The sequence below is a fragment of the Periophthalmus magnuspinnatus genome, chromosome 20, assembly GCF_009829125.3.
Source record: "Periophthalmus magnuspinnatus isolate fPerMag1 chromosome 20, fPerMag1.2.pri, whole genome shotgun sequence".
Taxonomy (NCBI): Eukaryota; Metazoa; Chordata; class Actinopteri; order Gobiiformes; family Gobiidae; genus Periophthalmus; species Periophthalmus magnuspinnatus.
In genome coordinates this window covers 6038313-6063066 of record NC_047145.1, presented here as the reverse complement: position 1 = coordinate 6063066, position 24754 = coordinate 6038313, and the positions used below count along the sequence as shown (strand labels likewise).

Here is a 24754-nt window from a genome sequence, read left to right as displayed (position 1 = left end):
TTCCTGTTTCCTACTTTGCTTGCGATGACTAAGGCCATTCATACAACTTCACCTTCATCTCTTGATATTTTGCATTAATAACTTTCTTCTGTTACATTTGAATGAAAACCAAACCCTATGTCCCTGTGTTCATTTGAAGCTAGTTTACCGCAAGTTTATCTGAGGCCGCTGGCACAGAGATAGTCGTCAATGTCACTTTTCTTTTACAAATCAATCAACATTTCAAAAAGGGCAGGAAGCAACTACCTCCGCACAGGAAGACAGCGACCACCCACATATTTACCATCCGCCCCTGAGGAGTTATGATGTTTTGGTGATCAATATTTAACAGAAAGCGCTCGACAATATCGGCACATCTGTTTGGTGACACTTTGAATGCCACGCTGTTCCCGTCAAGTGCTCCGAGACGCCGGAATTCTAATGCACGGGAAAAACAAGGTGAGAGCGCTTCGACATAAAAACAAATGTCTCCGGGCTCAACTTCCATTTAATCTGCAAAAACACACGCCTGGATTGAATGTTACCACGGCAACGGAGATTACATTAGACTGGATAATTCCCAAAAGAGGAACTTGGAGAACTATATAGACATTTGAAATTAGGAAAGACAAATATTCCGAAACAGCAGCCTTCACATATAAGTATTCAAGTAGTATCTCAAGTGAAGAACAGTTATATCCAGGGGTGGAAAATCACTGGAGTAGATATTTTGGGGTTTTTTTGGGGGGAGGTCTGGTACATTTTTAAACTTGTAAATGAATTCTATACCCACAAGCGCACACAACACTGCATCATCTGCTCTCATTGGCCAAAACTCAAGATATTATGTTTAAAAAAAATAGTATATAGTGCATAAGTTTTGCATTAAAAACTAGCATTTGCAGTAGTATTTTTTTAATATGTAATTGTGACTTTTTCCTAAGTACAAATTTGGTAACACTAGTTTGATTGAGTACATTTTGAGTATGTATGTAACTGCACTTTTACTTCACTACAAACTTTTAGTACTGCAAAAACAATAGCCTATGTCAGGGGTTCAGAAACTTTAGAGGCTGGGACCCCCAACTGACCCAGGTCCCCCAACGCAAAATTGTTTAACTGGAAAGATGTGTAAAATCAGGTTTAAAGCAAATGTTATGGACGATTGTACGATAACCCAACCCAGCTCTGTTGTACTCTCACATATCACTACTACAGACTGTCTACGCTACTGCTATTGGACGGAATATCTCCCATGTATTGGTAGAAAAATATAAAATAAACATACAAATGGTAGCTTTAATATTGTTCAAATGAAGAGTTTATTGTGTTATTCGACCTAATTTCACCAGATTGTACAGTTTCCAGTTATAGAATGGATAAAACGCAGCGGCCATCTTGTGACTCCCAGCTCATGCCTCTTGACCCACATTTTGGGCCCCACTATCTTACGTTTCTTACACTAACTGCAGTACTTTTAAGGGCAACATGTGGCATCTGACTAAAGCTTTCAGTTAATATAGAAATACACCCCAAGTTACTAATTGAAAGAAGAAAAAAAAAGAAACTGCAAGCTTATTTATTTATTTTTTTATCTCTTCATAGCAGAGATGAAACATAAAAATGCCTTTCCAAGTACCGACATATTTAAAACTAGGATTAAACTAAACGTAACAGGATTAAAACATGGATTAAGCACTTCTAAGATAAACCAATAGAGGACAAAAATGAGTTTCTACACAAATTCATTTTGAAAGCTGCAGTTTGTTTAGTAAAACGACATAATTCACTTAATAAATGTTTAACGTCAGCCATTTGGAGCAGTTCATAATCCCCCTAATTGACATACTGTGACTATTCCTACTTTAAATTCATATCAAACAAGTGAAACGTGGAGTGTCCGCCCACATTACAGAGTTCATTAAAAACCAGTGCGCTGCTGGAACAAAAGGCCTCCTCAGTCATTTAGTCAAACAATGAGTCTTCAGTTGTCACGGGCTAAATGGGCTACGCTCTTAAAAGCTCGCCTGTGCAATTCGCCCGTGGCTAAACGACAACGAAATCCTAGACCCACTTTTATTGATCTCATCCAAAATCTAATAGGTTCCCTCTGTGCCCTACACTGGTCTTTGCGTTCACTGTCTGAGGAGTGATAGATGCAGGATTGGAGAAGTAATGAAGGAAGAGATGGGAGCCACGGAGTCTTCTTAGCAGATTTTATTTTATGTAGAAAAACGGTTTAACTTCCTCTGAAATCTCTCCAAGAATTAAAGTACCTAGAAATAACCTATAGATCAGACAGGAATACTAACTCTACTCCTCTAATCCTTCAGTTTTGGTAGTCCGGACCAAGACTTTGGAGATCCCACCGCTCCTGACAGGTCACCCCAGTGGCTTTGAAGGATGGGTCAGATACAGAGGACAGATTTACCTACAGGGACGTTAAAGTGGATCTTTACAAGGCTGATGTGTGGAAAAGAGATATGCATTGTCACCATAGACTGTATGAAGAAGTGGGCTAAGGGAGTGTGACGTCACTGGACCAGGACTGGACCAGGACTGGGCTAGGACTGGATCAGGACTCAACCAGGACTGGGCTAGGACTGGGCTAGGACTGGACCAGGACTCAACCAGGACTGGGCTAGGGCTGGGCTAGGACTGGGCTAGGACTGGGCTAAGACTGGGCTAGGACTGGGCTAGGACTGGGCTAGGACTAAACCAGGACTAAACCAGGACTAAACCAGGACTAAACCAGGACTAAATGGGGCTACATCAAGACAAACCCATGACTAAACTGACTGAATGAAAGCAGGTCAAAACCGTCACAACTGAAAGGGGACTGAACCAGAACTAAACCAGATTTAAACCCCCAGGACTGAACAAGGACTGAACAAGGACTGAACAAGGACTGAACAAGGACTAAATCAAGCCAAAACCATGACTAAACTGATTGAATCAAAGCAGATCAAAACCGTCACAACAGAAAAAGGACCAAACCGGAACTAAACCAGGTTTAACCCCCCCTGGACTGAATCAAGACTAAATCAAGACTGAATCAGGATTGAACAAAGACTTAACCAGGACTAGACAGGGGCTACATCAAGAGGCATGTAAGGGGACCCAGGACTGAATCAAAACTGAATTAGGACTAAACGAGATTGAAAAACCTATGACCGAAGCAGAATTAAACAAGGTCTAAACCCCCGGGATCGATGTTCAGAATGAATATGGTAACTGGGGAATAACTTTGGACTACGCAAACCATTTAAAATGAACTAGTTCTGTTTTTATGTTTTCAAGAAGGTAAAAATCTGGTACACCGCCTTTAAAGGTCGAATCTCCTGCCTTCAGAGATGTCCCTGTTCTAACCACGCAGCACCTGTCTTCCCTCACGGCCGATGTTTATTCTTTAAATATGCAGAGGAGCCGCTCAAGTGTTTGTGGAGCTTGTTGCCAGCGTTGGAGGTGAACCAGAGGAGGGCCCTGGCACAGATATGGGCCTGGTTGATGGATGAAACCACAGGGACCGAATGAGCTGCTACTGATGCCATGAATGTCCACTGTTTGTGCCTCTTGACTCAAACCTGGCAATACAAACTCACGTAGACTGGGTACTTAGCATTTTTAGCACTTTAAGCACTGAGTGGAACATAGTGGAAGCAATAGAATGTGCTGCAATTGGATATATGCCTGTATTTGGTAATAAGGTGTAGCAAGAACAGTATGTTGTGTCATTAACAAGCCCACATGAATTGGAAGTCTCAGGAGTGAGCCAGGTCTGTAAACCAGGATTGGACCAGGAGTGGATCAGGACCGGATCAGGACCGGACTAGGACCAGACTAGGACTGAACCAGTACTAAATGGGGCTACATCAAGACCAAACCATGACAGAACGGACTGAATCAAAGCAGGATAAAATCATCACAGCTGAAAGAGGACTGAACTAGAACTAAATCACGTTTAACCCCTCTGAACTGAACCAGGACTAAATCAAGACTGAATCAGGATTGAATAAGGACTTAACCAGGACTTGACAGGGGCTACATCAAGAGGGATGTATGATGGAACCAAGACTAAATCAAAACTGAACTAGGACTAAACCAGATCCAAAACCCAACAAATGAACTAGGATGGAAGCAGAATTAAACAAGGTTTAAACCCCCAGGACTGAACCAGGACTAATCAGAATTTAATCAGATCTGAACCAGGACTGAACCAGGACTAAATAGGGGCTACGCCAAGACTAAACCAGGACTAAAACAGAATCATATCAGCCACTATTAAACTAGGACTGAACCAAAACTAAACAAGGTCTAAACCCCTTGAACTGAACTAGGAACAAATCAGGACTGAATTAGGGCTTAAGAAGGACTAAACAGGGGGTTACATCAAGACTGACCCAGGACTGAACCAGAACTAAACCAGGACTGAACCAGGACTGAACCAGGACTGAACCAGGACTGAACCAGGACTAAAACCACTCTGGTACATGACTTACTGAGTTACATCATCTTGTCCACGCAGCACTAACCGCCCCGCCCCCTCCCGTCTTCTCTATCACATCTTCTTTAGCTCACTCCACGTCTCTTAATTGAAGGATGGACACTAACTCCTCCCCTCTCTCCCCCAACCCCACTCCACCCACCGCCTCTCTCGCTCTTCCTCTTCTGCTTCTCTCCTCCTCCTCCCCCCTCTCTCTCTCTGTCCCCCCACACCTATACCTCCCCCGCCTTGAACTCCCCCTGAGCGTCTCCCACTCCTCTGTTCATTATTCATTACTTTTTCCCTTTGGATGGAGGGAGAGGCAAAAGCATTGACTTGAATTCATATGGGCAGCAGCAGAGGCAGACTCGATGCTAGCCCTGGGGTATACTGTATGAACTGATGCATGATGAGATCCAGAGATTGACACGTGGCTTTCTAAGAGTTTTAGTCCATTTCGTATCTTAATTTGACCCAACATATGTTTTCAAGTTGGTTATATGTTCTTGTACTTTGCATTGCAACGTTAAAATTTCACCATTGTGGGACAAATATCTTAAACTGAAACAAAAAATACATGATTTTACCCCCACTTAAATATGCAAATAGGGTAATAACAAACCAAAACATGAAAAAAGAATTCTTATTTTATTCAAAGTAAATTTTAATGTTCTACTTAAACAGTTTTTTTGTTGTTGTTTTTTTATTACTGTCCAGGTACTTTGCGTTCCAACACTGAAATGCCCCCATTGTTAGGTGAATAAAGGTCTCTTGATGAATAGAGGTCTAATATGAATAATAATTGTGTACATTACTATATGAAGACAGTGTAATAACAGACCAAAACAGGCACAAAAAAAATCCCAAAGCCCTTGTACCAGACATTAACGTTCTAAAAATGGAATAGCACCAAAGTACATCTCTGACATGTTAGTTCCATATGAACCATCTCACACTCAGGGACCGGCCTCCTGCTGGTGCCCAGAGTCAGGACTAAACATGGAGAATTAGCGTGAGACAGGCCTCTACTTTGACAATGTTTAAATCCAGACTCAAAATGGTTCAATTAATACAAGAAAAAGTGGTCCAAACTCATTCCACATATACATTTTTTTTTTTAAATAGACAATTAAAGTCATTAAGAATTATGAGTTGCTACACAGTGCTATAATTAGAACAATCATACGTTGAAATGTTTTAAAATGGACTCTCAAAGTAAAGCTGCGATGTAGGCCTTTGAAGCCTCCAATGGTGCAGACGAGTGACTCATTATTTGCATGCAGGGATGGCAGTCTGAGCGCATAGGAGGAAGCTATAGTCGTCTTAACAAAGTAGGGTAAAGATGGGCCATGAGCCAAGCTAAAGAGAAGAAAAAGCAGTTTAAAGAACCAGTGTGTTTGAAAGTTACAGGAGGGGGCTGCTGGGTAATGAAGAGATTGTATTAATTGCCTTGTACAGGGTGTTCTCAAATCTAAGGTTGAGAGATTGTGGTTGTTTTATATTCTAATTCAGTGTTTCTCAGACTGTGGTACGTGAGCTTTCAGGTGGTGCTTGGGCAGGACTTCAGTTTATGGGTTTATCTAGTTTAGAATTAATTTCATCTACTTTTTTGTTCATATTTGGATATTTATTTGCTTAGAACTACAAAGGAAATGATGTAGTCCACTGGTTTAGCCCTAGATTAGACCTTGAATAGTCCTGTTATAGACCTGGTTTAGATTTGGTTTAGACCTGGTTTGTCCCTAATTTCGACCTGGTTTAGACCTGGTTCAGCCCCAGATTAGACCTGGAATAGTCCTGTTATAGACCTGGTTTAGACCTGGTTCAGCCCCAGTTTAGACCTGGAATAGTCTTGTTATAGACCTGGTTTAGACCTGGTTCAGCCCCAGTTTAGACCTAGAATAGTCCTGTTATAGACCTGGTTTAGACCTGGTACAGCCCCAGTTTAGACCTGGAATAGTCCTGTTATAGACCTGGTTTAGCCCCAGTTTAGACCTGGAATAGTCTTGTTATAGACCTGGTTTAGATATTTGCTGGTACTTGGCATGAAAAGTGTGCCATTGATCTAAAGTTTTGGACTTTTATTTCAAGTCATTATATTCGAAAGGATCATCCCAACACTTTTACAACTGGAAGTGCTTAAAGTCACCTACTTGACTCGATGACTGCTGCAGTGGTTTGCCTGGAATGTTCCACAGTATGGCATTAAACTAACTTATATTTAAACATAGCATCTTTATTCAACTGTAGGAGTTTATTGGTAAGAAATATCTTGAAAAACACATATACCCTCTCCACAGATCTGACCTGCTACATGGTTTATAGTGGTATCACCTGTCTAAATTGAGATTGATGAGTTTAATACCATACTGTGGAATTTTTCAGAAAAAAAAAACACAATAACTTTAAACTGTTGCATACTGTTGTATAAAGAAGTGAACTAAGTGAGCTTGACATCGCCGAGGTTCGCAGTTATTGGGGCAAATATGGAGTCTGGTTCCATATTTGGAAATCTGACCTGCAACCAAAGAGCCAATCCGACGTGAGGATGTTGAAGGTAACGCCCCTCCCCTTAGCTTAGTGACGCTGTTAATCAAACCTGCTGCGAACGCTAACTGGAGTGACCTCAGGGTAAGAAGTTACTCATTTGTCTGTCATTAATGTTCATATCTTGATTTTACGGACAAAATAGCAAAATAAAAACACCAGATTCATGTAGTGTGAGCAAAATGATGAGGCTCACTGCAGCAGTTACGGAAAGAGGGGCCACAGTTTTTCAATACAAAGTGAATTGGAGCCAGAATCGCGCTCATGCTCACTTCCTATTTCCTATGGTTACGTATTGTACCTTTGACTAAGTAGGTTTTTGACAATAGCATTTACACAAAGTTTTCTGAGATTCTATTGTACAGTTATTGACAAAAATGTCGTGTTACTATTAAAAAAGTTGCCTGTTTATCAATTCACATCTAACATCTAATCATCCCCAAAATCCACATCCAAGCCTGAAAGATTAGATGTAAGTGCAAGTTTTTTTTTAAGTCATCTTCTGAACTCACTGCAGTAATTGCCACATGGGCTTTGCAGAGACCACTATTAAAATTCTTCAAGGATAAAAGTAACACTACATTTTTCATGGCACAAAACTATATGTGTATAGTTTAAAAGAGTCCTGTGTCTGCACTCACCCAGCCCGCTACAAAGGGAATAATAGAACTGCTATCACTACTTTCATTTCTACACTCGTCCCTAATGTCTAGTCTGTATACACTATTGTTGAACTGTTAACAAAACTGACATGATTCCCCCCTCTCCACTAATCTTATTTAATACAAATATACAGACAAATACAAATGGCATATTGAACTACTTTAAATACTGCTACTACTCATTTTGGTCAAAGGTGCTTTTGATTGCAGAGGTAAAGAAAAAGTAACGGATTGCTACTACTGCTACTACTACTACTACTACTACTATTACTATTATTATTGCTGCCACTACTACTGCTGTTACTACTACTACTACTACTACTACTACTACTACTACTACTATTACTATTACTATTATTATTGCTGCCACTGCTACTACTGCTACTGCTACTACTACTACTACTACAGCTACAACTACTACAACTACTACAACAACTACAACAACTACTACAACTACTACAACTACTACAACTACTACTACTACTACTACTATTATTATTGCTGCTACTGCTACTGCTACTACTACTACAACTACTACAACTACTACAACTACTACAACTACTACAACTACTACAACTACTACAACTACTACAACAACTACAACAACTACAACAACTACAACAACTACAACAACTACTACAACTACTACAACTACTACAACTACTACTACAACTACTACTACAACTACTACTACTACTACAACTACTACAACTACTACAACTACTACAACAACTACAACAACTACAACAACTACAACAACTACAACAACTACAACAACTACTACAACTACTACAACTACTACTACAACTACTACTACAACTACTACTACAACTACTACTACTACTACTACTACTACTACTACTACTACTACTACTACTACTACTACTACTACTACTACTACTACTACTACTACTTACTGTGTGGATAACATGAACATTCAATTTATGTCAATTTTGGTTTGAACTAATGCTACTACTATTGCTAGTACTGCATCTACCACAGTTACTACTACTACTTCTATTGCTGTTGCTGCTGCTGCTACTACCACTACTATTGTCACTACGCTCTTCCTGTGTCTACTGGTACTGTTACTTTGCTATCATATTAAAAAAAAAAAGATACTCATTTAAATCCATGTATATGTACAGCAAAATGTATCAGGCATAACGTATAAAATAAATGATTGCTTGAGTATTTTTTCATAACTAAATATAGAAATATGCACATTTGAGGTAATATAATTCTCATAATCATATAGTTATAACAGCACTATGTCTCTGTTGTCCTTGCTCAAGGCGTTTAGATAACAGCCCACTACACATGTCTCTGTCTCTGCTTCCTCTCACTATCAAACACATGTCTCACACTGTGTGGATAACTGGAACATTCAATTTGCTTCAACTTTGCTTTGGATGGAAACAGTGATGCATGAAGCAGTAAATCACTACTACCACTACTACTACTACTGCTATTATTGCTACTACTAACCTGCTACTACCAATGACCGTTATACTTTTCCTATCACCACCACCACCACTACTACGACTACCACTACCACCACTATTACTACTACTTACTGTGTGGATAACATGAACACTCAATTTATGTCAACTTTGCTTTGAACTACTACTACTATTATTGCTAGTACTGCAGCTACGACAGCTACTACTACTGTTACTATTACTACTACTGCTAATACTTACTGTGTGGATAACATGAACATTCAGCGTACTTCAGCGTTGCTTTGCTGATGCACTGAGATGTAAACACTATTGCTAATTTGTTCAAAGAAGTGTTTATTATATATTCCTTTAGTAAACTCATGTATTAAGTACATAAGTATGCACATAATCACTCCTGTTCCATTATAAACACAAACATTAGTGAGTCAGTAATGGCTGGAGATGAATTGAAGTGTAAATTGTTCTTACACATATGGAGAAGCAACATGGTGTCCCGCTGAGATGATCTGAGCCACTGTCTGCGCTGGCTTCAAACGCATGTGTTCAAAGACCTGCTTTAAAACATGTAGTGTGAGGTACAGCCATGACTCTAACTGCGTCACAGGGTATATGTGTGTATAGGTGTGTATGTGTGTGTATATGTGTGTATGGGTGTGTATTTGTGTGTGTGTATATGTGTGTACATGTGTGGAGCTAATGGTCTGCTGCGTGTCGTTAGCATGGCTACCACTGACCAGAGTTTGAAATAAACCACAACTTGAGACTTTACTGTATAAACAATGCAATAAAACCTGTTTGGTGCGTAGTTATATTTACTTTAGACAATTGTACTTTTCAGAAGAGTTTACAAACACCATTTACTTACTAAATATGACAGACTTTGAATAAAAGTTTTCTTCCCATTGCAAGTAAATTTAATAAAAAGCTTTATGTTAGTGTTACTACTGCTACTACTACCACCACTGCTGCTACTACTACTACTACTAATACTACTACTACTACTGCCGCTACTGCTATTACTACTGTCACTACTGCTGCTACTGCTACTACTGCTACTACTGCTACTGCTACTACTGCTACTACTGCTACTACTGCTCCTGCTGCTACTACTACTGCTCCTACTGCTACTGCTCCTACTACTACTGCTCCTACTACTACTGCTCCTACTACTGCTACTGCTCCTACTACTACTGCTCCTACTACTACTGCTCCTACTACTACTGCTCCTACTACTACTGCTGCTACTACTACTACTGCTCCTACTACTACTGCTGCTACTACTGCTACTGCTCCTACTACTACTGCTCCTACTACTACTGCTACTACTACTACTGCTCCTACTACTACTGCTGCTACTACTGCTACTGCTCCTACTACTGCTGCTCCTACTACTACTGCTGCTACTACTACTACTGCTCCTACTACTACTGCTCCTACTACTACTGCTGCTACTACTACTACTGCTCCTACTACTACTGCTACTACTACTACTGCTCCTACTACTACTGCTGCTACTACTGCTACTGCTCCTACTACTGCTGCTCCTACTACTACCGCTGCTGCTGCTACTACAACAACTGTTGCTACTACTGCAGCTGCTACTACCACCATTGCTACTACAAATACTACTACTGCTACTACTACCACTACTGCTACTACAACTGCCATTACTACTACTACTACTGCCGCTACTACTACTTCTACTGCTGCTATTATTACATCTACTACTGCTACTACTCATATAATTATGTCCCTGTTACTTTGCGTTGATATTAAATCATGTTTCATTAAATCATTTGCAGAGTATCTGTATCTAACCTCTGTGATGATCATGTCTCTATCGTACTCTGTTCTATTGTACACCAAAGCACTTTTTACCATTAATTATGGATATATACTTTAAAAATAAGCTTAAATGTATTTCAAAGTATCACTGTAGCCTCCACGATGGCCACATTCATTGATTACTTCGTGTGAATGTAAATAATACATACAGTGTTTAAAATGTACTGCGGTGATGTCATGGCAACAGATACTGTGTGTAATCTAGGAAACATTTTGGAAATACAGCACACAGCTGTGTGTTTTACTTGCTAGACTCCATTTTAAAAGGTGCATTATGTAACTTTTCCGGAGCACTAAGCATCTATTGTTTCTGTAACCTTTGATTTATTTGATGTATGTTATTTTATATATTAACATTAATTTGGGGCATTTGTATTTTGATTATTACTTTGTACTTGTTTTAATAATAAGTAATATTTATTTATATTATGTTTGGGTAAATTACATTTAATGTTGGTTCCTATTGTTGTTGCGGTGCAGTGCATTTGGGGAGAGCACCGGGAAATGGGTGAGAGTGTGATCTTGCACAGGGCGCGCACGTGTTGAGTGTTGGTTGTTCAATAAAGAGACGAGCTGTGCACTGTCCTGCCGTGTTGGTGATTTTAGCTACTAAAACAGCAAGAAAATCAATAACTCAAATCTAAATGTAACCCGCCGTACTCACAGCCTCCGGAGACTGGGAAGACCGATATTTAAGGGTTACATTTCCATGGAGATGTTACTGCTTTGCTTGGAATGCTCCACAGTATGGCATTAAATTTATCTATACGTATCTTGTGTTTATTCAACTTCAGGTGTTATGGTGAAAATAAAATACATTGACGAAAGCTGTATTCTTATACACGGGTCACCGCTCCACTGATCTGACCTGTAACTTGATCTGGACTGGAGGGATCACCGGGAGACAAGCAAGTAATGGAGAACTAGCAGAAAAGTTACATAGTGTGTCTTTAAACTTAAATACACAGAACAGGCAGGGTACACTAATATATAAAGCATAACTATACAAGCATATTACGATAACTTTCAAACACACTGGTACGGTACTGTTTGTTGTATTTTTGTTTTTTTGGGGGGGGTGAAGCTAACTCGAGGCACTGCTCTGTCTGAAGCTCTGTTACTCAAGTCAGACTATAATCTAAACTTTGTTTTCACACAATCTGACCAGAAAGACCTGATGTAGCTGGAGCTGCATCATATTGCTGCAATAGGCTGTTTTTGTTTGATAATGTGCATTGTGTCACCATGGCAACTGCTGAACATTCCTCCATAGACATACATGCTGATCCCCCCAACGTGATGCCACTGCTAAAAAGCGTCTAGTGTCCGAAACGATGATGAACAACTCGTTAACCAGATTATTTACACCTAATTGTTAAGAATCTGCAGGACTTGGAGTATGTTTGTCCAAATCATTTTATTTTATTTATTTTTTTATTTTTTTAACTCATAACTTGGTCTGAATTGCCCTTGCACATCTAATTTATACAGTACATGCACTCCCTGAAATAGCTTCTCACATCATATGCCAACATTTCTGCCACCTCCTCTGCACTTTTATTCAGTTTTTAACTAAGCATTTGCACACATTATTATTATCCTGACAGAACTGTAGCGCACAATACACGTTACTCATGAGTCAGGACCTTAGTCACATATCTGCTTGTCAAGTCTTTTGATGGTGGTGACACGTTTAGCTGGAAGCGCTAACTTGGTTTTTCAAAATGTAATGTTCTAAAGGTTAGATTAACCTTATTCGAGCTTTTATAAACTCCTAGATTCCTTCAGGAGGTATAGTTTGTCAAATCAACATTGAAGAGTTTTTAAACCAGGTTATGACGGTGTTACATCATCACTTGTCTTTAAAGGTCCTATATTACACAAAAGTTGACTCTTGTGAGCTTTAAGTCATGTTATAATGTACTTACCTCATCAAAAACATACCTGGAGTTGTGTTTTGTTTCATTCACACATGTTTGAGTAATCTTTTTGAGTAGTCTGTCTACATCTCCAAAACTCAAAATGCTCTGTTCTACCTTGTGATGTCACGAAGTGGTAGTTTTTCAAGTTAATCGCTACCTTTTCCCTTTTATTTAGCAGGGTCAGGGCCGACCCAAGCCTTTAGGGGGCCCTAAGCTGAATTTGTCCTTAGGGGTCACATATTCATACTTGACAACATTAAGACATCATCACAGCCAGTTGTTAAAAGACTGAAAATTCTAGATGCTCACAACAGCAATAGCCACATGTATAACAGTATAAAAATGTGTAAGGAAGGAGGCTCTGCCAGAGAAATTTTAAATTCTGGTGCATTTTTATGTGTTCCAGTTGACTAAAGTGGACTTACATTTTTCAACTCTTTATGCCATAAAATGCAGAATTGGATTGAGTAGCCAAATGATGTACTTAAGCAAGAGTACACTTAATTCAAAATCATGTCACTCAAGAAGAACAAAGTAGTGATCCATGTTAAGAGTTCCATAAGAGAAACAGCCTGGACATAAGATCAGATTTATAATCATCACATCATTTGGACTGAACATTAAATAAGAGGATTTTAGGATCACATCACTTTGATGTTTATTGTCAGGCTACATTGTCAGGTACTTTAGTTAAACTGAGCTTCACTAACTTTTTGTCTTTTAGTTTGTAAAAGACCCATTCAAATGTCCCTCTGCTGCTTCAGTGCACCCAGAGTGCATCTCGAGGGGAGGGGTCCTTCATACCGGTGTAAACACATAGCTGTCCATGTCACTGCCTGACGCAAAAACAAATGTAGGCAGCACATATTTAGCTACTGGAAATAAAACACATCTAGTCATTTAAGTATATATAGACTAGTATAAACACCCAAGCGACGTTTAGTTTTCAGAAAAAAAACTCAATCATTATTTTCAATATAAATGTGTGGGCCCTTGGGGGCCCTCTGGTGGCCTCGGGGCCCTAAGCAGCTGCTTAGTTTGATTATTGGCTGGGCCGGCCCTGAGCAGGGATTAGCAATTCCAGGACTGAAATGATCAAAATGATTCTAGTGAAGATGTGTGGAGTTTAAAACACAGTGTAGCACTTCCTGTTTTATCACATGACATCACAAGGTGGAACAGAATGCTTTCTGTCCGAGAGAGGAACTAAATATAAATATTTGCCTAAATATTTAACATTTGTGTGTTAAACATGTGTGAATGAAACAAAACACAACTCCAGGTCTGTTTTTGACGAGGAAACAACATTATAACATAGATCAGAAAATAGCATATTATGGACCCTTTAAATATACACTGATACTATATGCCTAGAACGTTCCACTGTATAGCATTGAATTGACCATCTTGCATATATTCTTTTTTTTTTCTCCTTCAAAACATCCATTCTTACTATGAGGGGGGTTGCCTCTCCTCAGATATGACATGTAACTTGATAGCTCCATCGAGGCAAGCTGGTACTATCTACAGTGGAATATTTCAGACAAAGCAGGCACATCTACATAGAGACGCGTATGCCAAAAGTTACACAGCACCACTTTAACTGCTTCCTAATAATGAATGAAACTATTTTACTAATGTGCTTATAAGACACCATTAACAACATACAAAATACAACGATGCTAACTTATAAACATTAGAACTAAACAACCATTTCATCTTGTTGTTGTCTTTACATTCACAATTTGCTTGTCGATTCCACTCGGGACACGGTGTCTTGCCCACTTTTTATGTCGAGAGTGGGATTTGAACCGCCAACCTTCAGATCAGCGGACAAACACATATAACGTAGGCTATTTGGTTCTTTGCATTTAACACATTCACTCTTACATGCAACAGCTGATCTATAGGAACCTTCTCCAGATCTTGAGCCAAAATCGTGGTCAGGACTCGGTTTAGCTGTAAGTCTCATTTATGCATGTTTTAGATTTACATTATATAGATATTACGATGCTAATTCTACCCAGCGTCTTTACCACTTCCTCAGCTTGACTAGCAGCTCTTGCGTTGCCGGTTACTCAGTCCAGTTGGTTCCCAGATGTCTCGGTTAATTTCTCTCTTTGCTTTGAATCCCACGGGCAGAGTCAGTGGTGGACGGCTGGCTGCGAGACAAGTCCGTTATCGGTGTAAAGAAAAACGAGATATGGGGCTAACCTCCCTGGCTTCAGATGACTATCTCCTATAATCACGTGTTTAACAGAGGAAGACTGGAGGAGGAGAGGGGGATAATGGAGGGATGGAGCGACAGAAAGAGATGAAAGCACTAAACTGGGGATTATATGAAGTAGGGCTGCGAGGTGAATCGAAATCAAATCGAAATCGCAATTTGAATGATCGCAATTGGCAATTTTACCGTCTGAAAAATGTGAAACGGTTCAGAGCAGTAGGTTGAGACTGTCCTAGTTATTCACTGCAATGACTTTTTATTTATTTATTTATTTTTTTCACAACTCTCAAAGGCCAGAGCGCCATTTTGCTGTGACAGTAGCAACTAGCATGCTAACGGGCACTTCCTGATTATCATTTAAGTGTGGTGTCCTAATTATTCACAGCAATGACTTTATTTTATTTATTTTTTTTTTCCACAACTCTCAGAGGCCAGTGCAGTGTTTTGCTGTGATAGTAGCAACTAGCATGCTAATGGGCACTTCCCGATTAGCTAACAATAAACTGCTTTCTATTTAGATGCAGACAGCAAGCAGCAGATAAATTTTTGCCCAAATACACAGAGAAAAACTGGGTACAGTACAGTTTTTGTTTTGTTTTGTTGTTTTTTTTGGTTGTTTATTTCACAACTCTCAGAGGCTGGTGCGGCATTTTGCTGAGACAGTAGCAACTAGCATGCTAACTTGCACTTCCTGATTATCAGTTCAGAGCAGTAGGTTCAGACTGTCCTAATCATCCACCGCAATGACTTACTTTTAAATTATTTTTTCCACAACTCTTAGAGGCCAATGCGACATTTTGCGGTGACAGTAGCAACTAGCATGCTAACTGGCACTTCCTGATTATCGGTTCAGAGAGGTAGGTTCAAACTGTCCTAATTATTCTGCGCAATAACTTTTATTTATTTATTTTTTCACAACTCTCAGAGGTCAAAGTGGCATTTTGCTGTGACAGTAGCAACTAGCATGCTAACTGGCACTTCCTGATTATCGGTTTAGAACAGTAGGTTCAGACTGTCCTAATTATTCACCGCAATGACTTTTTACTTATTTATTTATTTTTATTTCACAACTCTCAGAGGCCAGCATGGCGTTTTGCTTGGACAGTAGCAACTAGCATGCTAACGGGCACTTCCTGATCATCTAACAATAAACTGCTTTCTATTTAAAAGCAGACAGCAAGCAGCAAATTAATTTATTGCTCAAATACACAGAGGAAAACTGGGTATAGTACAAGTTTTTATTTGCCAAAAATAAAAATAAAATAAAAATAAAAAATACCTGTGTAGTTTAGACTTTTAAACAGTTCACATTTCAATCCTCTCTCTCAAAATCTCTCATTTAAAATCTAAACTTTGAGCAAAATCCAGCTATTAAAACATAACCCGCACATCTAATCATAATAACCATGTTTGTCAGATGAAAAAAAAAAAAGCAATTAGATATTTTATTCAAACCGTGCAGCCCTAGTTTGAAGCCCGGCGTAAGATTGATGCCGGAACAGACCAATGGGGAGTCTCACGCGGGCGGTAACCGGGCAGGATTGGCGGAGGGAGTCTGGCGCTCGTACACACGCCTGGTCCCATCTCTCACACACACACACTCGCGCGGACACGGAGCGGCACTGAGGCGTCGGAGGATCGCAAGTTGTTCTGTTCTGTTCCGTCTATGGAGGAAAAAAGGGATGCGATGCGTAAAATGGACACGTAAAATGACGCACGAACTTATGAACAACGTTTTTGCTGATGTGGATTTTAACTAGAGCGTGAGCGACGAGGTAAGGATAGAAGTTTGCCTTTTTCCACACGTAACCCAACCGTGTCCCGTTAAGTTTATTCACCACGTCTAATCTGCTGCATGCGTTTGTTAAACTTGCTTGTGAAATGTGTGCTTTACCGCTGTGCGTAATGGTAAGTTATTGGCTTTTCCGCGCTTGTCCTCTCCTATATGAACACGCTTACAGTGCTGTGGCTTATGCTGCTCCATCTTCCTATATTGGCTTACCTCCTTGGACTTCTCATTAGGCACCTATACCCGGAGTGGGACTTGCACCCAGGTTTACGCAGAGGAGAGCGGAGAGGTTACAGGCTTTCGGATTTTACGCACACTGCAGGAACCTGGAATCCACTCGCGTGCTGTGTCCCTCTGTTTAAAAACGCACAGCTCGTCTTGCACCAAGCTCAAATATACTCCCTGTACTTTAGGTTTGAGGCGAAATAGTCACTTCCAACGCCACTGTGAACTGTGTGAAACCTGCGCTCCATATATCTACGCGGTGGGGTATAAGCTTACTGGCGTGTTTGTAAATGTTTGGCTGGCGAACATGACAGGTGATGTATAGATGGCACGTTGCGCTGCGTGGATAGATTTGTGTGCGTGGAGATGAGGAGAAGCCCGGACGCTTTTCGGTGGCTTGCTTCGTTTGGCGCTTCTCCGTGGTGAATGGAGTCTATTTCGTTATTCTAGGGAGGGAGGGAACTTGGCATCTACCGTCAGACTGCGCTGGTGCATCGGTGGACACGCGAACATGAAAGTGATGAACAGGCATGATACGGGGGGGGGAGAAGCACCGCGAGTTGAGATGTTTAGAAATTGTGGCCCGGGGACTTGTCTGAGGCTGTCTGCGCTCGTGATTTTCCAGCTGTGTCTTTCTCAACAGCCGCTAGAGAATACTGGAAATATCTATATCTGTGTCTTTACATCTGTACGTGCCTGGTTTCGCTTTTGATGTATCATGGCCAAGCCTGTCTGGGGCAGTGCAGTGCAGGGATGAACGTGTGTGTGTCGTTTGCGTGTCGGCTTATTCCAAGAGTTCCATCTAAACTTAAACAGTAACAATTATAATCGTTTTCGGGTTAGTTTGACTGTTAAGCATTCACTGATTTTAAGTTAAGTGGCCTGGTTTTGGATATGTTGCTTTGAACTGAGGCACAAATTGTATAAGCATGCAGTTGTCATGCATGTCCAAAACATGGTCTTTGTGGAAAAATATAGCCTACATAATATATTTTCAAGTGATTTTCTTTTTATCTAAGACATCTCAAAAAGTGGCATAGCTTAGGTCTATGTATTACCACTCCCTTTTTACTGCTGGAAGGTTACTGGTTCTACTCCTGAGTCACATGTGTCTGGTTCATTAGTGCTCCAACCAAAATGAGTCTTGTTTGGAAAGATTCACAAGCATTAGTAGCTCATTTAGTGCTAAACCAGAGATCAGGGCTGCAGCTAATGATTATTATTTTTTGTTTTGTTTTGTTTTGTTTTGTTTTGTTTTGTTTTGTTTTGTTTTGTTTTATTTTATTTTATTTTATTTTATTTTATTTTATTTTATTTTATTTTATTTTATTTTATTTTATTTTATTTTATTTTATTTTTTTTTATTTATTTATTTATTTATTTATTTATTTATTTATTTATTTATTTATTTATTTATTTATTTATTTATTTATTTATTTATTTATTTAATACAGATTAAAATAAGAACATATACTAACATACTAGAGTTATTTTTATGAATTTATATGTATTAAACATCTTTTTATTCTATGTTTTAGAGTCTAATAATCTAGATAAGGATTGATGCTTATAAAAGGTGTACTGTGTAACTTTTCTAGTGGAGCGTTGTTTCCATGGAGATGTTATTGCTTCACATGAAACGTTCAACAAGATCTATCTCGCATTAATTTCATCGCAGGCATTTGAATTTCTCAAAAAAAATAAGTTGAAAAAACATTCTTAAGTCGTTCTTACTGCGAGCGGGATCACTTGTCCACAGATCTGACTAGTAACTTGCCTGGTGGTGTCATCTGTTTGTCTCATAATACCATATTGTGGAGCATTCCAGTTAACCAGAAAATTAACATAATCCGCCTTTATAATATTCAGCAATTACTTTAGTAGTGAATTTGTAGTAGTCAGTTAGTCATCACAGACGTATAATTAGTAGAGTTGTTTGGAAAAACTCCATGGAGACAAGCATGTAGCAAATCTCCTTCCAGAAAAGTTACACGTTGCAACTTTAATGGAGGATAAGTTACCAGTTTGTCACTAATAAGGCTGAGTTTAATATCCATAGGTATTTACAAGTGCAGTTATACAAAAAGTCCCTCAAATGGGCCCTCGAACCTGTTCCTCCTTCAAACATCTTGGTCACTTCGACTTGATTTAGAATGAGTCATATTTACTCAGATCTTATGTCACTTGGGGCTGCAATCAGGGAGGTTTTTTTGCATTCATTTGTACAACTTTCCCAGCCATTTTCCATTTTTACTTTTAGACAGTGATGATTACACGACTATCATTTTCCCCCATTTGCATTCTGACAAAATTTACTGTCAATCAAACCCCGCTCCCTGTTTATGTATTACGTCGAGACCGTCCATTGCAAATTGATTCAGATAATTATATGCGAGAATGACTTTTGTGTTGATCGCTGCGCCTCTTCTGTAAATGTGTGTAATGTAAAGTATATGCACGGCTGTAATCGTCGTCTCAAGCACTTTAGAGCTCGCCCGACGCATCCATCAATGTGTCAATGTGGTAATTTCCCCCCAATTCACAGCACATTATCAGGCACAATGCCACACTCAAGACTGCGGTGATGGTGGAGATAGGAGGCCCTGTATGAATGCTCATACAGGGACATAGGACTGCATTTTGATTTTATAGTGAGTTGGTGCCAGAAGTGCTCCTATGGTATGCATTTTCTGGGCTTAATTAAAGATACACTGTGTATTTTGTCTAGTGGAGGGTTTCTCACTTGCTTGTCTCCATGGATATATTATTATTTTGTCTGGAATGTCCCACAAAATGTCATCAAATGTAGGCTGTCTAACTTGTTTTTATACATGTTTTTTATTGGTTCAAAATATCTTGAAAAGTAGCACATGAGCGGGATCTCCTGTCCACAGATCTAACATGTAACGTGGCCATTGCCTGCTTGTCTCTATGGGGATGTTATTGGTTTGTCTGGAATGGCACAGAGTGTTATTGAACATATCTATCTTGCAGTTAACCGTGTTTTTTATTGGTCACTCGAATCCCTTGAAAAACATGCTTTCTTACTGAGAGCAGGGTCACCTCTCCACAGATCTGACCTGTAATGTTGTGCCACCTTTTGCCTGTATGAGATGTTATTGGTTTGACTGTTTTGTATTTATCAATGGCATTTCTATTGCTCAAATAAACCTTGAAAAACACGCTTTATTCTTGTAATCAGGGTCGCCTTTCCACAGGTCTGACATGTCATGTAACGTTCCCTGCATATCTCCTTGGAATGTCCCACGAAATGGCATTAAAACATACAGTATCTATCTCGCATGTAAGCTAGGTGTTTTTATTGCTTAAAAATGTGCACCATGAGCAGGGTTGCCTCTCCACAGACCTGGCATGTAATGGAAATGTATTAAAAACATCTTACATTTCATTACATTCAAGGTGGTTTTATTTCTCACAAATCATCAGGCACCAGAGTCTCCATGGAAGTATTTTGAAGCATTCCAGAGAAAGCTATAACATCGCCATGGATACACACAGATGGTAAAACATCATCAGAAAAGTTACATAGTGCAACTTACATTTTCTTGGCTACAACATAATGATATATAGTAGAGGTAAAAGCAGGAGTACTGATACATCTATGAATGAAATAAAAGACAACTCAGTGTAAATATATTGTGTACGTGTATATTAGAATACAACATTGCACCATCAGGACGATCACATGGAAAGGCCTTCAGCGTCCATGGATCAGAGGGGGATTGGACAGCTGCTGCGTCCCACACTTCCTCTAATAGTGGGTGTTTGACTCGGGTGCCAGTGGTCATTGAATTGCTGTATTTACTGCGAGTGGAGCTGGCGGAAGTGTCAGTGATAGGCCATCATCAAAACAAGCAGAAAATATTACTATAGCTTAAGTAGAGTTTGTCAGATGTGTCAGTCAAATTGAGCTTTAGTGAATCTGCAAGGTTATATAACTCAGGCGAATGTAAAAAATCTACAGCGCGAAAGACCGCTATTCAATTTGATATAAGATCATGATTGGCAGGCTTATGTTGCTAGTGTTTCTTTGCCCTTTATATTGTGAAATATTATCCAGCATCAGTCATTCGCGGTGAATTATTTTAGCTGATTAAAGGCGCTGTACTTGATTTTTACCGTCTTAAAAACGCGGAAAACTTTTTAAACGTTTTGCAGTGGTCCAAAGTTACTCCTCACTTACCTTATGCATCCTGAGCATCCTCATTATTCACCGCGTTGAGTTTATGAAGCGTTTTTCACAACTTTCAGACACCAGTGCGAAGTTTGCCATTACGGTAACAACAATTAGCATGCTAACAAACACTTCCTGATTATTGGACAGTAAAGTATTTTATAATTAGATGCAGACAGTACGCTTATACAATGCATCTGATCTGGGGCAAGACACATTTTGCTCAAATACGACGGGAGCTCAGCTGATGGAGTATCTGTCCACTGATCTGAAGGTTGGGGGTTCGAATCCCACTCTCGACATAAACGCTCCCACAGATGAACGCTGTCATTGTGTCCTTTCAGTGCTTTGAAGGTGGAAAAGCACTATATAATTTATCAATTTATCAGCTGGTTATAATCTAAATCGAATCCATCAACTTATAAAAATGCATGCCTATTTTTTCCTATATAAAAAAGTGGCAGCAATTGTAATCTGTAGTACTCTTAAAGATGATTCATTCCCTCATCTTGGGACTGTAGGGCTCGCGGGTGACTAAAATCTATCATTGCAATCACTCGTGGCAATTTAGAGTCACCAAACCTAACCCATCAATTTTGTTGTAGATATGGGAAGCAAGAAGTGCCATTAGAAGATATTTCATCATTGGCTATCGAGCTCACAGCCTCCTTAGTGACAGACAGGAAAATGTATCTTCCTTTAAAGGTGCAATATGTAACTTTAACTTTTCTGGAGGGGGAGGGGGGTGTGCTACATGCATGTTTCTGTGGAGATCTTATTGCTTTACCTGGAATATCCCACAGTATTGTGTTAAATATATGTGTATATCTCCAAGCTGGTGACCTCCCAGGCTAAGTTATAGGTCAGATCTGTGGAAAGGTGAGCCTGCTTACAATAAGAATGGATGTTTGTTCTTTTTTGTTGTTTTTTTTGTGTATTATAGAGCAATAAAACATCAACACCTGTAATTGAAGATATGCAGGTCAGCTAAATTTAAAGCTCCAGTGGAAAAGCGCTATATAAAAATGTTACTTTTTTTTTTGACAAAGCGTAGAGTAAAATAAATGCATGTTATTGTTTTTTTAATTATTATTATTTAATTATTATTATTATTTAATTATTATTATTATTATTATTATTGTTGTTGTTGTTGTTGTTGTTTATTTATTTATTTTTTCATTATGGTGTGTTAAGTGTACTGGAAAAACATATAAAATCACGTGTCAATACTATGAGCAGGCTTGCATCTTCACAGACCTGACTCTTATTTGGCCTGGAGCAGAGCCTCTTCCTGCTAGTTTCCAAGGGAGAATGTTCCGAAGTATGGTTTTAACTTTCCCTTTCCATTGAATCATGCAGGAGACTTTCCACCTCCAGAAAGTTACATACTATTACGTTAATATCATACTGCGGAACATGGTGAAAAAGCATGGAGACAACCAGCTGATGACCAGAAAAGTTACACAGTGCACCTTTACGGTCAACGGTCACATTTTTATATAGCGCTTTTCCACTTTCATGGCTCTCAAAGCACTTCACATCAAGGAACCACTGACCCGCCAGTGAGTTAGGAGTCTTGCCCAAGGACACAACAACAGCATTCATCTGTTAGAGCTGGAACCAACTGAACCACTGTGGTCCTTTAAATTTCTGCCAAGCTTCCCAGTCTAGTCTGGTCAAATTCCATTTCATTTCCCCTGCTCACGTCAAACGGAGTAAATTTCCTTTGATAAGCTGCAGTTTCATGCAACTCCTTCAGGAAGCCCTAACAATAGACGTGATTGGGACTGTGTCAGATACAGCGAATCGGGTTTTAAACTGTACTTTCACTGCATATTGTATTCTGCTATAATTCCCTATTGTTAAAATGGGTTTGCTAGAACGGCCAGGACACTATTACCGATTATTTAACAATGCGTGGCGGTATTTGGGTTGGATGCTCTGTTTGGATGGTGCCAAAAGCTGCGTGGCTCCTCTCCAGCAGACAGAAGCAGGGTGATTCTGTGCTGTTTGTCCTGAGCGGGGACTGTGTTGTTGTAGCAAAGGGCATGCGGGTAATTACCTCATGATTAATGCAACTGGATATCGTGATTCTACGCACTGCCAAAACAAATGTCTGCCTGAGTTAAAATTAGTACAATGTATTTATACTGTTTTTTTTAAGGGTGTTTGTCCACTGAGCTGAAGGTTGGCGGTCCGATTCCCGCTCTTAACGTAAACATCATTGGTTGAGCGGTCAGATCCACAGGTTGGAGGTGCGATTCTATCTCCCACAGATGAATACTGTTGTTGTGTCTTTTGGCAAGACACTTAAACCACCTTGTTCCAGTGTCTGCGTACAATGGGTGACTGGTTCCTTGATGTAAACTGCTTTGACTGCCATGGAGGTGGAAAAGCGCTATATAAAAATGTGACCATTTGCCATGTGACCAAGGGCTTGTAGCTGATTATAAAGAGGGCGTATTATGCAAAATGTATTTTTTTTTTTAGCTTTCTACCATAATATAGCATTGTTCCCTCATCAAAAAACATGCCTGAAGAGGTTTAAGATGTCATCCATGCATGTTTCAGTAATCTAGCAACTACAACTTCACAATCCTGACGCGATGTGCAGTAATTTCGTTAGTGGAGCTCATCGCGGCTAGCAGTTATGGGGTGAATTTGGAGCCAACTTGCATATTTGGAATTCTGACCGCGAGTATCATAGCAACCCAAGAGCCAATCTGGGGCGAGGCTTTTGAAAGTAACACCCCTTGATTTAGCATGGAGCGGGTGCTTAGCAATGCGGTCAATCAGACCTGTTGCTAATGCTAGCGGGAGCCAGCATGGGGAAAGAAGGCGCCTGATTTGTCTGTTATTAATGTTCATATCTTGATTTACAGACACAATAGTGAAATAAAAACACCAGGGTTAGTGTGAACATTTTAAGACGAAAATGACAAGTCTGACAGCAGCAGTTATGGAGAGGGGGTGATGTTTTTTCAATAGAAAGTGAATTGGAGCCAAAGTCGATGGAGCCAAAAGCGCACCCATACTCACTTGAAATTTGGATCGCGGCAGCTAACGTGTTACCAATTTCCATTTATATATACCGTCTATGTTTTTTAATTCAGACACAAAATCATCATTCATTTAAAATTCCAAATGCCGAGTAAGTGTGGACTGAAAAATTAACCAAATTTTATAGTTTTAATCTCTTGATGTCTGGAAAAGCACCATCATAGTCTTGCAGTCTAATTGTTTGCAAGTACCGTGATGAAAAACTCATCTCCATAACAAACTAGTGTTAAACAAATGTTAAAATGGCATGTGTATTAAGTAGTATTAACAGCTCGGCTCCCTGCTGTGCTCTAAATGTCTTCCCGCTGCACAGCCTCTGTAATGAGCAGCGTTTAATCCCAGCACAAGTGTTGACAG

The 24754-nt window shown here is 39.6% G+C and overlaps 1 protein-coding gene across 1 annotated transcript in view; it reads left to right on the top strand.

The window, feature by feature from the left end:
• The first annotated feature begins 16740 nt into the window (after window positions 1-16740).
• Window positions 16741-24754, top strand: part of LOC117388526 (cadherin-18) — a 244444-nt gene continuing 236430 nt past the window's right edge. The window contains exon 1 of the mRNA XM_033986086.2: window positions 16741-16903. The gene's annotated coding sequence lies outside the window, so the exon portion shown is untranslated. The remainder of the gene's footprint in view (window positions 16904-24754) is intronic.